We start from the raw sequence: 12699 nt of genomic DNA on the forward strand, positions 1-12699 counted from the left end.
GAAATGCTATAGAAAAAAAAAACATATACTAAAGATTACATGCATGCATGTGTGTCTATGTATGTATACACATATAAACAAACATACACTGAAACAGTGTTAAAGGATTAGGATGTAGTGCATGGTAGCACACTTGCCTAGAATGTTGCTCCGTCCTCAGCACTGGCGAGAAGGAAGTAAATACAATTAATTGTGCCTACAGAGTAGGAAGAACACCAAGAACACCATGAAGGAGACAGTTAAACTGTGCCTGGGTATTCTGAAAAAGTGTGGGAAAGCTGAGTTGTACAGAGAAGAATCGACAAGGGCAGGGAGGGGCAGGTGGCAAGGTGGACAGGAGAGGGCTGAATGCAGGAGTGTCTGGACTTGGATCCTGTGTGCAAAGGATAACCAATACACCTAAGTTATAAATGCATGTGAAGCACACCTCCATGCTGAAAATGTGCAATGCAAACAGGATATAGTTATGGAATTATTACACAATGTCTGCACTGTTTAGAGAACTAAAAAAAAAAGATCAAAATTAGTTTGAAGGACATGGTGGGAATTATATTTTAATTAAATAAATTAAAAGAAAGAAGAATCAGTTTTACAGCCGGGTGTGATGGAACACCAGCAATCCTAGCACATAGGAGACTAAGGCAGCAAGAGTATTGCAAGTTTGAGGCCAATCTGAGCCACATGTAAGACCCTATGACGGCAAGGATGATGACAATGACAAGGACGACAAGCAAAATTAATTTTACTAAAAAAAATGTGAATTTGGGGGCTAGAGAGATGACACTGTGGTTAAGAGCACCTGTTGCTCATGCAGAGGACCTGGGTTCTAGCCCAGCACCTACACAATGGCTCACACCCACCTCTAACTACAGTTCTAGGTGATCTAATGCCCTTCTTCTGACTTTTGAGGGCACCAGGTATGCATACTGAACACATGCGTATATGCAGACAGAATACTCATACACATATAATAAATATAAAGGAAGAAAAACGTGAATTTGAGGAATTCTAGAGCCAACTCTCTATTTTTCTATTCTTTTCTTCCATTGATTAGAAAAAAAAAAAAACGGTGCTGATTTTTCAGGAAATAAACCATTATCATTCCTGGCCACTAAAATACATAGTGGGCCTACCACGAGCAGTTAGTTCTGATCCTTCCTTTTAGAAAACAGCTTTCCTGCTTCTCCACATCCAGTCTTTGAGGAGTCTTACCTGAGAGGAGTGCTCCTTACACTGAGGAGCAGTCCCCTCCTCAGCAGTCACTACATCCTCTTTCTTCCAGTACCAACCCTGCCCAGGGTGCCAGGACAGAAGTACATCTTGTAGCTAGTTCATACAAACTGAGCATGTAATTTGGGGGTCTTTCTGACTCGCTTCTTCTTAGTGTTCTCTACCTTCCTGCCTCAGCCTCCCGAGCACCGGGATTCTTGGAGTGTACCCACACCCCCAGCTTAGGTTTCCTTAACTCTCAGTTCTACTCCACTCGTGTGCCAGCAGCAGGCTGCTCTTACTACTGTGGCGTGTAGTCCCTCCTCAACTTCATTCCCAGGACTGTTGTGGGTATTCTGCATCCCCTGAATTCTCACATGGATTTTAAGATCATGCCAATTTTGGGGGAGGAAAACAAGGATTCACTGATGAATTCGATCAAACAGTGAAGGAAAAGATAACAGCAGGTACCTTGAATGTTTTCCAGAAGGGAAAGGAAACAAAGGAAACACACCCCAGCTCATCTTCTGAGGTCAGTATTATTATCCTGATGACATAAAGACATCCACAAGAAAACCACAGACTGACATCCCGTATAAACATAGAACTTCTCTATAACAGCAGACACAATTCAACAAGAATAGATGATTATATACCATAACCAAGTGGGACTTATCTCAGGAAAGTGTTTAGTTTAACATCTATAAATCAACACAATATACCATTTCAGTAGCACCAAGGATTAAAACCAAGTGATCATTTCACTCCATCCAGAAAAGGCATTTGACAAAATCCAGTACCTTCTCAAGATACAAATACTCATTAGAAGTAGGATACATCCTTAGCCAGATAGAGGGAACCTACAAAACTCACAGCTAGCATTGCACTTACATGACAGGAGACTGTAGAGTTTCTTCATAAAATAGGAACAGACCAAAGATGCACAAACACATGCCACTTCTACTCAGGAATGCCCTGGTGGACCTAGCCAGGATAATGAGGCAAGCAAAAGAAAAGCAGGGCTAGCAAGGTGGTTCGGCAGCCACAGACATGTGCTGGTGCTGCCAGGCCTAGTGTCTGAGGTCAATCCTCGGATCCCACTAGTTAAAGAGAGAAGCCGGACTCCCTCAGGTTGTCCTCTATCCACAAATAAAATAAAGGAAATGTAAAACATTAGAAACTGAAAACTCAAATTAGTATCTATAGTAGCAAGAGCTAAATCAGAAAATCCTATTTATAATCATACAAACAGAATAAAATATATGGGAATTGAAAAGGGGGGAAGGACATAATATGTAATGTATAAATGTTGAAACTATAGTGTAAGTAAAAGTAAGGGGGAAGTTTTAATTCTTGAATGCACATTTTCATAAGGCCTGTTTTTGTAGTTAGGGATGGTGCTTCCAGAACTTGGTTGATTATGAGAAGATAAAGAAAATAGCCGATGCTTTTCTGATGTGGAAGATGCCCTTTAGAACTGTATTCACTTCATACATTTCGGGTGTTTAACTGCAACTCTCAAGAAGCTTGGCAAGGCCTTTTTATACTTGTCTCCCTTTTTCTATGGAACTGTGGTTGTTGAACCTTCTGTAAATTTCCATGGTTGCTGTCAGGTCTGGATCAAGCCACTTTCCTAGCTGCAACCGTGGCATTGAAGAGCTCCCGCACCCAAGCATGTAGCTGTTACTGCCCAAGGCTGTCCTTAATAAGGTGCACTCATATTTTCAAACAAGGTACATTTTTTTTTCCATTTACTTCCAGTAGCAGCTGATCAAACCTCTTAAGCTGTTCTGGGAATATGGTATTGGTACATCTATTGTTGCTTCATTAAATGATGCCATTTGTGCCATTATGGGTAATTTCTGTTTGAGAGCAGAGATGGTTACAAGGAGATCAGCAGCAGGGGGAGAACTCAACTGATTGGTCAGGGGTGAGCTGCACTGGAGAGGGAAGTAAGACGGCTTTCTCAGAAATTAGCAATGGCCAATTTTCAGTTATTTTCTCTTAAAAAATCCTTTGCCCATCTAATTCTAATATATAGTACCTTGCTCTCCTCCCTAGACAGCACTCTAAGTCCTGTTTTTAATGCTTTATCCTACATGCAAAACTACAAAGCTCATATGGTACCACACAAAACACAGAAAACAAAATTCACTGAAATCCCCTTTAGTTTGTGTGGATGTATAGACGAGTTAGTATAAAACATCTGCATTTTACAAGTAGCAATACCAAGGTATGCTTTGTGATAGATGTGTTCTTGAAGAATCATGTGACAACTGATGACATCAATCAAATCTTAAATTATTGGGAATGTTAATTTGAGGTACTCAAAGGGTCCCTCTATAAAATGAATGCTTTTGGCCATAATTTTATATTTATCACTTGGCAAGTAGCATGCCAGTTTTTTTCTAATTTCCAGTCTTTTTAAAATTTTGAAATACACCTGTATTTGATTTGTAAGACAAACTCACCATTGAAACACACTTGCATTTCCTAGTTTTCTGGGTATAAGGATTTAGAGAAGGAGATTCAGTGTTGTATGTATTGATAATTTTCTTATTAATTTTCATACAATATTCTTTTCCTCCCCCAACTCCTCCCAGATCCTCCCCATCTCCTACCCATACAGCTTCATGCTCTTACCTGCTGAATGAGTATATTAGCCTTCTCTCTTAAAGCACCTATGCCATCTATGCCAGATAAGCCTTGCCCTCTTACTGATTTTGTTTTATACACAGATACTGATTACTGCTTCGTGCGTAATAAATATTTTCCGCAAGGTAAGGCATGTAACAGCCATAAAACAAACAAAACAAAAACCTGAAAATCAAAATAACCAACTCAGTAAGACAAAAATATACCAGAACATATGCATGTGCGCGCGCACACACACACACACACACACACACACACACACACACACACAGAGTCCATTTTGGGTTGGCCAACTATTCCTGGGTCTGTTCTGGAGTGTGGTTGATATGCCTAATGACACTCCATTGGAGAAAACTGGTTTACAGCTCCCAGAAGACATCAATTGCATATAGCTTCTTGGCGAGTGGTGGGACACTGTGCTCACTTGCCCTTTACAGTGCTGGCACTTTATCCAGTTTAAACTGCGCAGGTCTTTTGTGTGCTGTCACCCCTTTAATCCCAGCACTTGGGAGGCAGAGACAGGTGGATTTCTGAGTTTGAGGCCAGCCTGGTCTACACAGCAAGTTCCAGGACAGCCAGGACTACATAGTGAGAGCCTGTCTCACCCTCACCACACCGTCCCCCTCCGCCCTCCAAGGATCTAGAAAAGGAAGAATAAGTGAATCCATTACTGTAAGGTAGGGCTGGTTAACATATCACACACACATACACATGCACACACACACATACACAAATACAGATACACACACACATATACACAGACACACACACACACATAAACACACAATACACACATACATACACACACACATACACACACACACACACACAAACACACACACACACACACACACACACACACATATTCATCCCACCATTTCCGTGTCTAATGTCCAAACGTTCCTATGCTATTTTTCTCTGGGCTCTTTCCTATACCTCTTCACGACTCCTGCAGCCCCATTCACGTGGCTGTCAAATGCACAGCACTTGTGAGAACTGACTCAGACTCGATGGCTTTTACAGATCAACCTTTAGTATTTACAACTGATTGTTTCCTCTCCCAAAGGCGAAGGAAAAACCAGAACTCCTTCTTTTACTTTATTTCACATTTCTGTCCAACAAGCTTTAGAGATGTATATGTTCTATAAACGTAAGATAGAAACTGGGATAGGAACCAAGAACCCAAGTCTCTTTGCTTTAGTTTCTTTTCTACCGCAAAATTGCTAGTCTAACCTACTGCCTTCAATAGGAATGTTAGCACAATATATCTAAAATGCATTTATAAAAGTAAAAAGTATTACCTATTCTAATTATACACTTCATATTTTTCTTTCAATGAGACTCAAATTCTGATTTAATATAGCTAAATAAATCAGTTCTATGCACACCTGCTTCTCTCCACACAAAATATGCATGTACACAAAACACAGGCACCTGATTATGGGAAATCAGAAATTAGGCCCACATAATGGATTTTCTTTTAACCACCCACTCGACATTTATAGTCCACTTTAAGGGCTCCATGCCTAGAATTGGCAGCTCTAGGAACAGTGAGATCAGTTTGTCTACAGTTGTTCCCAACCTTTTTTGGCTCTGGTACACCTACACTTGCTTCCAAAAATATACCCCACAGTCTGGTGCTCAATGGAATGAAAATCTTCCCTGAGCTAATAGAATATAAAACAGGGGAGGGAACAGACATAGCTCTGTATTTCCGGGTACTCGTACAACACAGTGAGGCAAAGCAGCGGAAAGGACATGACTGGTGCAGCACTGGGAGAAAAGGGGTTTCCAGCTGCTCCCTCGACACACTGCTTTAGGAGAGACTTACATGTATCGATCTCCAGCCACCAGTTTGGTCTTCTCTGAGACAGAGGATATAGTTTTGAAGAGATGGCTAGCTCAAAAAAAGAAAAATGGTGTGGCCAGTAGTACCATTTGAGCATATGAAAACTAATGGGTTTATACAAGGTCAAAAAATCACGCTTTGGGCCCTACTTGGAATGTATTGTAACTGCCTGAGTTAACTAGCTATAGATAATGCCTAGAAGAAAACTGATTTTAAATCAGAAACAAAAATGCGATCGAGGGCATAACTCAGATAAATCGTTCAGTCTCAGTGAGCCGCCTTCAATATTGAGCCTATTCCAAGTTGTGCCCAGTAAGAGGCAAAGATCCTTTATTTCCCTGGGCACTCAGAATTGTTCATAATTTATACCATTGCTCTCAATAATTTTATTTCTTGGGAGTTGAATCTCAACAATTTATGTCATAATTCATGTAATTAACATGCATTTCTTAGAATGTTTTTACTAAATTTTGATAATGCTTATCGTAAAATTTCTTTGCTTTTGAGGGCAAACAGAAATCTTTGAAGTTAAATGATGTTACCTTCTTTATGAATATAAATATATCTTGTAGAAAATTTACTGCAGGGGAGTCCTGGTCAGGATATTAATAATAAGAATTTAGCAACCTCCATGATACTGCTTAGATCAGTGCAGCTTCAACCTTCCTAATGCTACAACCCTTTAATACAGTTCCTCATGTTGTGGTGACCCCAGCCATAACATTAGTGAGAACCACTGGCTTACATGAAACCGTCATCATCTCTTACAAAAAGGATGCTGGAGAGAGCCATGTGCTGCCCCACAGCATTCCTTCATGTAGTATACGCTCTAACCTGTCTACAATACATCCTATATTACCAGAAGATAAAATTTGGCTTTGTGGGGAGCTGGAGAGATGGCTCAGAGTTTAAGAGCACTGACTGCTTTTCCAGAAGACTCAGGTTCAATTTTGAGTGGCTCACAATAGTCTGTACCTCTAGTCCTGGAAGCGGGTAGGAGATGATCTCCCGCCCTCTTCTGGTCTCTGCAGGTACTGCATGTACATGTTGCCTAGATACATGCAGGCAAAAGATGAATACACATAAAAATTAAAAACCTGAATTTTGTAAAATAAATTCATATTTTTATTATTGTCATGCCATTAAGGTATATCAGACAAGACCAGTTTTAAACTGATCTCAATTTATGCCTTACTTAGATTTTTCCCTAGTTTCTAGAACAATTTAAAGAGCCATATCCCTTAATTCTTAAAAGGCACAGAAAATAAAGGTTTGTGGAATTGTAACAAAGGACAGCTAGGAAGTAAATGTAGCTTGCTGGCATCCCAAGTAAGTCAGTAGTATCAACTGTGTAAGAATTGTGTGCATAATTAGATTAAAATTTGAGGACATGGCGGCGGGGGGGGGGTGACTTTTACTTGGTGATAATGACCAAAATATGGAAATCTGGAAAGCCAGGCTGCAGAACAAGTACATGCTGGAAAGCCGGGGCCAGTGCTTCTCTGGGTGCCACCATCTGCTCCTTGCACCAGAGTTCTGGGCTCTTCTTCCAGTTAAACAGAAATTGAGAATGAGAATTCTTACTATTTCAGACATTAGAAAAAGGAGAAAAGAAATCAGTCAGGTACAGATACGGACTTTGAATCTGGATCTACAATCCCCACTTGACTTTCCTGAGACAAGGCGATGACAGCATGAGCTGGCTGACTGTGGAGAACAGAAAGGCTTTCTCCAAGAGATCACGAATGGAAGGCTAGTCCCCCCTCCTTTAGCAAGGAGCAGCTCCAGGAACTATTTGGAATTAATGTTAAAATAGATGCCAGAGGAAAAATTAAACTAAAGCCAAAGAGGTGCTAAGAACCAAAAAAAGAAGACTTGGCTGTCATCCGGCTCCTTTGAAAAGATACCACGAAACAGATTAGAAAATAGATAAAATAACCTAAAATAATACTATATTGAATAATATGAGCAGTACTCTTGAAAACTGAAAATCATGAAAAACAAGGAAAGTTTTAGAAGCTTCAAAAGCCAAGAGGAACCTGGGCAGACATCATGAGTAAATGTATGGCGGCCTGGTTGGGATCCTAGTACTGAAAGAAAAGGAACCCAAAGGAAAACTTAGCTGCTGTCTGAATAGACTGTGGAGTGCAGGTAACAACTGTGCGCCAGCATTGATTCCTTAACGGTCACAAGTGTACCATGCTCGTGTGAGATACTGAATGCAGAGAAAACTGTGCGGGGTATAGGAACGCTCTACGAGGTGCCCATGTTTAAATACCTTCACATTTTTTCTAGTAAGTAAAGTTTATTAGAAAATCCTATTTCTAGGTTATTTGAAATTATTCTATTAATGAAAAAAATCCCTAAACTGAGGGTCCAACTCAGAGGCCTAGATTAAGGGCAGTAAAAGACTTTAACCATGACATGACAACAGGTCAAGGAGTCCACATTCCTCAGGAAGCCAGCACAGATAGTTCCGAATCCAGACCTAAGATCCCTTCAGCGAATGTCAGCAGGGTCAATGATTACGAAGACAATAAAGCTGTCTGCTAAACTTTGCTCATCCCAAACAACTTGAGAGCCCTAAAGCACATTGCAGACAGTAATGCAATCTCTGTGTGCAGAAGTAGAGCTAATGATTTCCATGGTATCAAACAAGCTCAGGAAATAGGACCTTTATCAGCTGTCACTGGCCCAGGAAGTGGAGTGTGGGAGGAGGCGGAGGCGGAGAAGAACACAGGCAGCCCAAGCAGCCACCCAACTTATCCTGTGGTCTGACACTAGCCTTTACAAGAGTAAAGCAACAGACTCCATGACTCTTGCTCTTCTTGCCTAATGATTCTTTAAGAACAAAGTACCATGAATATAATATTTATTAGTAGTTTATAAACTCTGAAGGGTGATTTCTCAAGGGAAATCAGCGGGCCACAGTTACCTAGTAAAACAGATGTCAAGGTGACAATATGTTGATTCTAAACATCCATCCTTCCATTCAAATCACAAATATTTATTAAAGACACACGAAAGAAGTCAGTTCAGGAGAACGCTCTGAACTGATGGAAGAGTTTAGATGACAATTGGACCAATAACTAGAAAAGCGAATGAAGGTAAGAGAATTTCATTTAGAGAACATTCTTGCTTAACCTTGCGCTCCCTCTAGTGGTCTCTTGGTTAAAATGCAATGCTTATGTAACAGCTCAGTCAGTTAATGGTTGATAAGCTCAACTACACTACAAAGGCTTATCTAAGTTTGGGATGACACTAATCTCTTTTCCCTCTCTCCTCCTCTCCCCACCCCAGCCTCTCTCTTTCCTCCCCTCCCCACTATCTCTATGTTCTGATAATTTCATTCAGTCTGTTAAGAGATTATCATTGATTCAGCCAACACATATCGGAGCATACCTTGATAAGGTAGTAGCTAATCTTTGCAGTTTAATTTATTTTCTATTTTCTAAACATTGACAATCAATAATTTGATCGGTAATGACATAAGAACATACCCCAAGGACTAAAATCAGTATTTCTTACTTTTACTTTTCTGCCATCTCTTCAACATTCACACTCATTTGTCCTTATAAACATTTTTATTGAATATTTGCTATATGCTAGGTATGATTCTAGGCAGTGAAGCGACAGGTATAAACAGGGAGGCCCCACTGAGAATGTGGTATGCAAGGACCCAAAGGGACTGAGGTGGCTTTTGGGGGGGGGGCAAGGAAGAAATAGGAATGGCAAGGGCAAAGGCCTAGGGGTGAACACAAGGAGTCAGTGAAGGAAGAGAGTAATAGTTCACCAAGGGACGGGATACAGGAGTATTTGGTAGGGACGAGCAGACCAGAGCATGGACTGTTTTGTTTTACTCTATGTGAAATGGGGAGGCAGCCAGCCAATGCAGCATGACAAGCCAAGGAGTGACAGGATCTAATTTATGTTGTGACAGGGTCACTGTGCCTGTTCTGCACAAAACAGATCAAAGGGACAAGGCTAGAAGCAAGAACACTGTCTGGGCAGCTGCTGTAATACAGTAAGAGAAATGTTAGTAGCTTCCACGGGGAGGAAGAATAAAGACCGACTGTAGACATCTGAAGACAGAATTACTGCCCCCCCCCTTTTTTTTAAGTATCTAAGCGATCGAATGTGACTCATGAGCAGGAGGAGTCAAGAATGACCCAAACATGTTTGGCTTCATAGGTCTCAAGGATGGATTATTTTTTTGATATATACTGAGTTTAGGATATCAACCTGACAACCAACAATCAAGTCACGTTGACCATTCTGTCATGAATCTGAGTCAGGAATCCTCATAGTCCAGATTTCTCTTAGCATTCTTGTCTCCCATTTTCCTACCAGATCAGCTCATTCAACTCTACGTCCATCATTCAGTGGCTTTTCTAAGACCAAAGCACCAAACTTGCCAATATTCCAGCCACAAAACAATTCCAAAGGCCCAAGAATCAAGCAGTCAGATTTACCCCAGCAACGGGGTCCATGTCCTGGTACCAATCTTAGGTTCTTTTCCTGATGCTGTCATAAAATACTCTGACAAAAGCAACTGTAATGGAAAGGGGCTTTATTTTAGCTTAGAATTCCAGATTACAGTTCAGCATGGTGGGAAAGAAAGCCAAAGCATCAGGAGCTTGGAGCAGCAGTCACATTACATCCAGCCAGAATAGGAATGAATGCATGCTGCCTTCCTTCCTCTTCTCTAGTCATCTAGTCCAAGAGCCTCTGAGGATAGTTCTGTTCACAATTAAGATGGGTTTTCCTACATCTATTAATGTAATCAAGATATAACCGCCCGCTCCCCGCCCCTACACAGGCACGCCAGAGGCACATCTCCCAGACAATTCTAGTTCCTGTCAAGTTGATTTAATGTTAAAGTGTTAATCATTACAGTACCTGTACCTGTATATTTTTATGTGTGAGCATGTGTGTGGGTGATGTGCACGGAGGCGCAAGGTTGACATCTGATAGCCTCCTCATTGTTCTCCACATTATTCACTGAGGCAGGGTTTCTTACTGAACCCAGAGCACACTGGATACAGGATACCCACCCTGCTCTGGGGATTTGAGCTCTACTTTCTGAGCACCAGAATTACAGGCAGGCCACCACACCTACTTAGCATTCACATGGATTCTGAGGATCTGAACCTTTGTCCTCATGGCTTGGCAGCAACTGCTTTATTCACTAAGCCATCACCTTAGCCTTGATGTACTTTTTGATTGCTGTTTCCAGCCTCAGCTGAAAACAACATTTCTTCCTACTTAGACAAGGAACTGGGTATTTTTGAAGTTCCCCTTTGTTTTTACTCTCAGCAGTCAAGTCAATGACCCAGGGTCATTTATTTATTCATTGAGACAGGCTCTTACTACATACCCCAGGCTGGTGTCACATTTACAGCAATATTCCTGCCTCTATCCCCAGGTACTGTGATGTTAGGCATGTTCCAACACGCCTGGCTGGTTCACTAAGTTCTACTGGCAATGCCTGCAAGACTGCTCTCTAGCACTATCCTTTCACATCTGCTGTTGCTATCTTTGTTCATGCTTTCATGACCCCTTCTCTGGCCACTGAGCAAAACGGTATGACCTTTCTGCCTTCATCAGTGGGAATGGACATTGTAGTCCAGCAGCTCCAGGGTCAGGAGGTGGGAGCAGAGGAAGAGACAGGGACTAAGTCTTGGTATTTGGGTCTTAAAGTGAATACCACTCCCACACTTGAGAGAGTGCTAATGTTGCATGGGGTAAGCATATGTATAATAGTATTACTGGAACAGTGTCCCCAACACTCCACCAAACTATTTCTTGGTCAACAACTCTGCCAGTGAATCAGGTAGTAGACCAGTTGTGAACCTGTTAGAAATCTGGCTCTCTTCAATGGCACAACCAATCTCTCATTATTCTATCAAAATAAATAAATGAGTATGATAAATAAAATAACTGCTCTCTCTTTCAGATTTTAGTTGCTGGCGCTTACTACAGAGTCCAATGAACTACACCATGGATGAGTGAGAGGTAAGAGGGGTGATCCCAGAGGAAGAAGGGCACGGCTTGTTCTGACGTAGGAGGGCAGTAGGTAGATGGCTGAATGTCATTTCAAGTATTTCTGAAAAAAGACCTGCAACTTTGGGCCTGGAGGAATGGGTCTCTGCTGAAAGGCAATCAGGCTGGCAACACACAGCTGAAAAACCCAGTTAGCAGAACTCACACACAACTTAGCAGCATACATTGTTTGGTGTTTCATATGTACTGGCTGCTGCTATTCTTTATATGCTATGGATATTATCCCTTCTGACACAGCTGCTTTGTGAGATAGGCACTATTATCATCACCATTTATATGTGGGGAAACTGGGGAAAGAAAGTCTAAACTGTTCAAGGTCAATACAGGAGGTGGCCCAGTAGCTGCAGAGTCCTTATTTTTAAGCCTCATGTTGGTGAAGACCAAGTGAACGTGCCCTTGACAGTTACACACACACACACACACACACACACACACACACACACACACACACACACACAGTCTAGGAACTTCCCCTGGGTTGTTGATACTTGCAGCAGGCATGGAAGCCATACACTAGAGAAGAATGCTGGGGTGAGTTGTGGGATGGCTTCTGGAGTCTGTCATGTTAGGTGTACCTGCCAGCTCACAGCTGTGGGGAGGGCCTGAGGTGAAGGAGGCAACAGCACCTAGGATGGACATGCAAACAGTAAGGGGGGGGGTCACCAGCAGTTTAAGGGAGTTGGAGATGGAGAGAAAAGCTTCAATGAAGTTGATTCTGACAGCATCCCAAAGGCCTGGAGGTCTTGGTCTGCTTGGTCTCAACTGGAAGAATCATAGAGACACAGAAGAGGTTAGGCCCAGATGCAAGGCACACATAAAAGACCCTCAGGGCCCAGAGTTTTCAAACAGTGTTGAGCTTCAAAAGAAATGAGAGAAACTGGTTCCAAATGAGTATGTTTATGCCACAGCCCTAAAATGTCTGA

At 41.6% G+C, this 12699-nt stretch overlaps 1 protein-coding gene and 1 long non-coding RNA gene across 29 annotated transcripts in view; one reads left to right on the forward strand and one right to left on the reverse strand.

Moving 5' to 3' along the window:
- Window positions 1-12699, reverse strand: part of Hdac8 (histone deacetylase 8) — a 220744-nt gene that overhangs the window by 185625 nt on the left and 22420 nt on the right. The gene's annotated exons all lie outside the window — the stretch shown is intronic.
- The window catches only part of Gm32262, a 208974-nt gene that overhangs the window by 173910 nt on the left and 22365 nt on the right, over window positions 1-12699 (forward strand). For 21 of the 23 annotated variants that reach the window (XR_003953070.1, XR_003953056.1, XR_003953050.1 and 18 more), the window contains one exon: window positions 2823-11728. This is a non-coding gene — a long non-coding RNA (predicted gene, 32262). The remainder of the gene's footprint in view (window positions 1-2822; window positions 11729-12699) is intronic. The other 2 variants (XR_003953063.1, XR_003953051.1) reach the window with 2 other exon arrangements.

The sequence above is a fragment of the Mus musculus genome, chromosome X (assembly GCF_000001635.26).
Source record: "Mus musculus strain C57BL/6J chromosome X, GRCm38.p6 C57BL/6J".
Classification (NCBI taxonomy): Eukaryota; Metazoa; Chordata; class Mammalia; order Rodentia; family Muridae; genus Mus; species Mus musculus.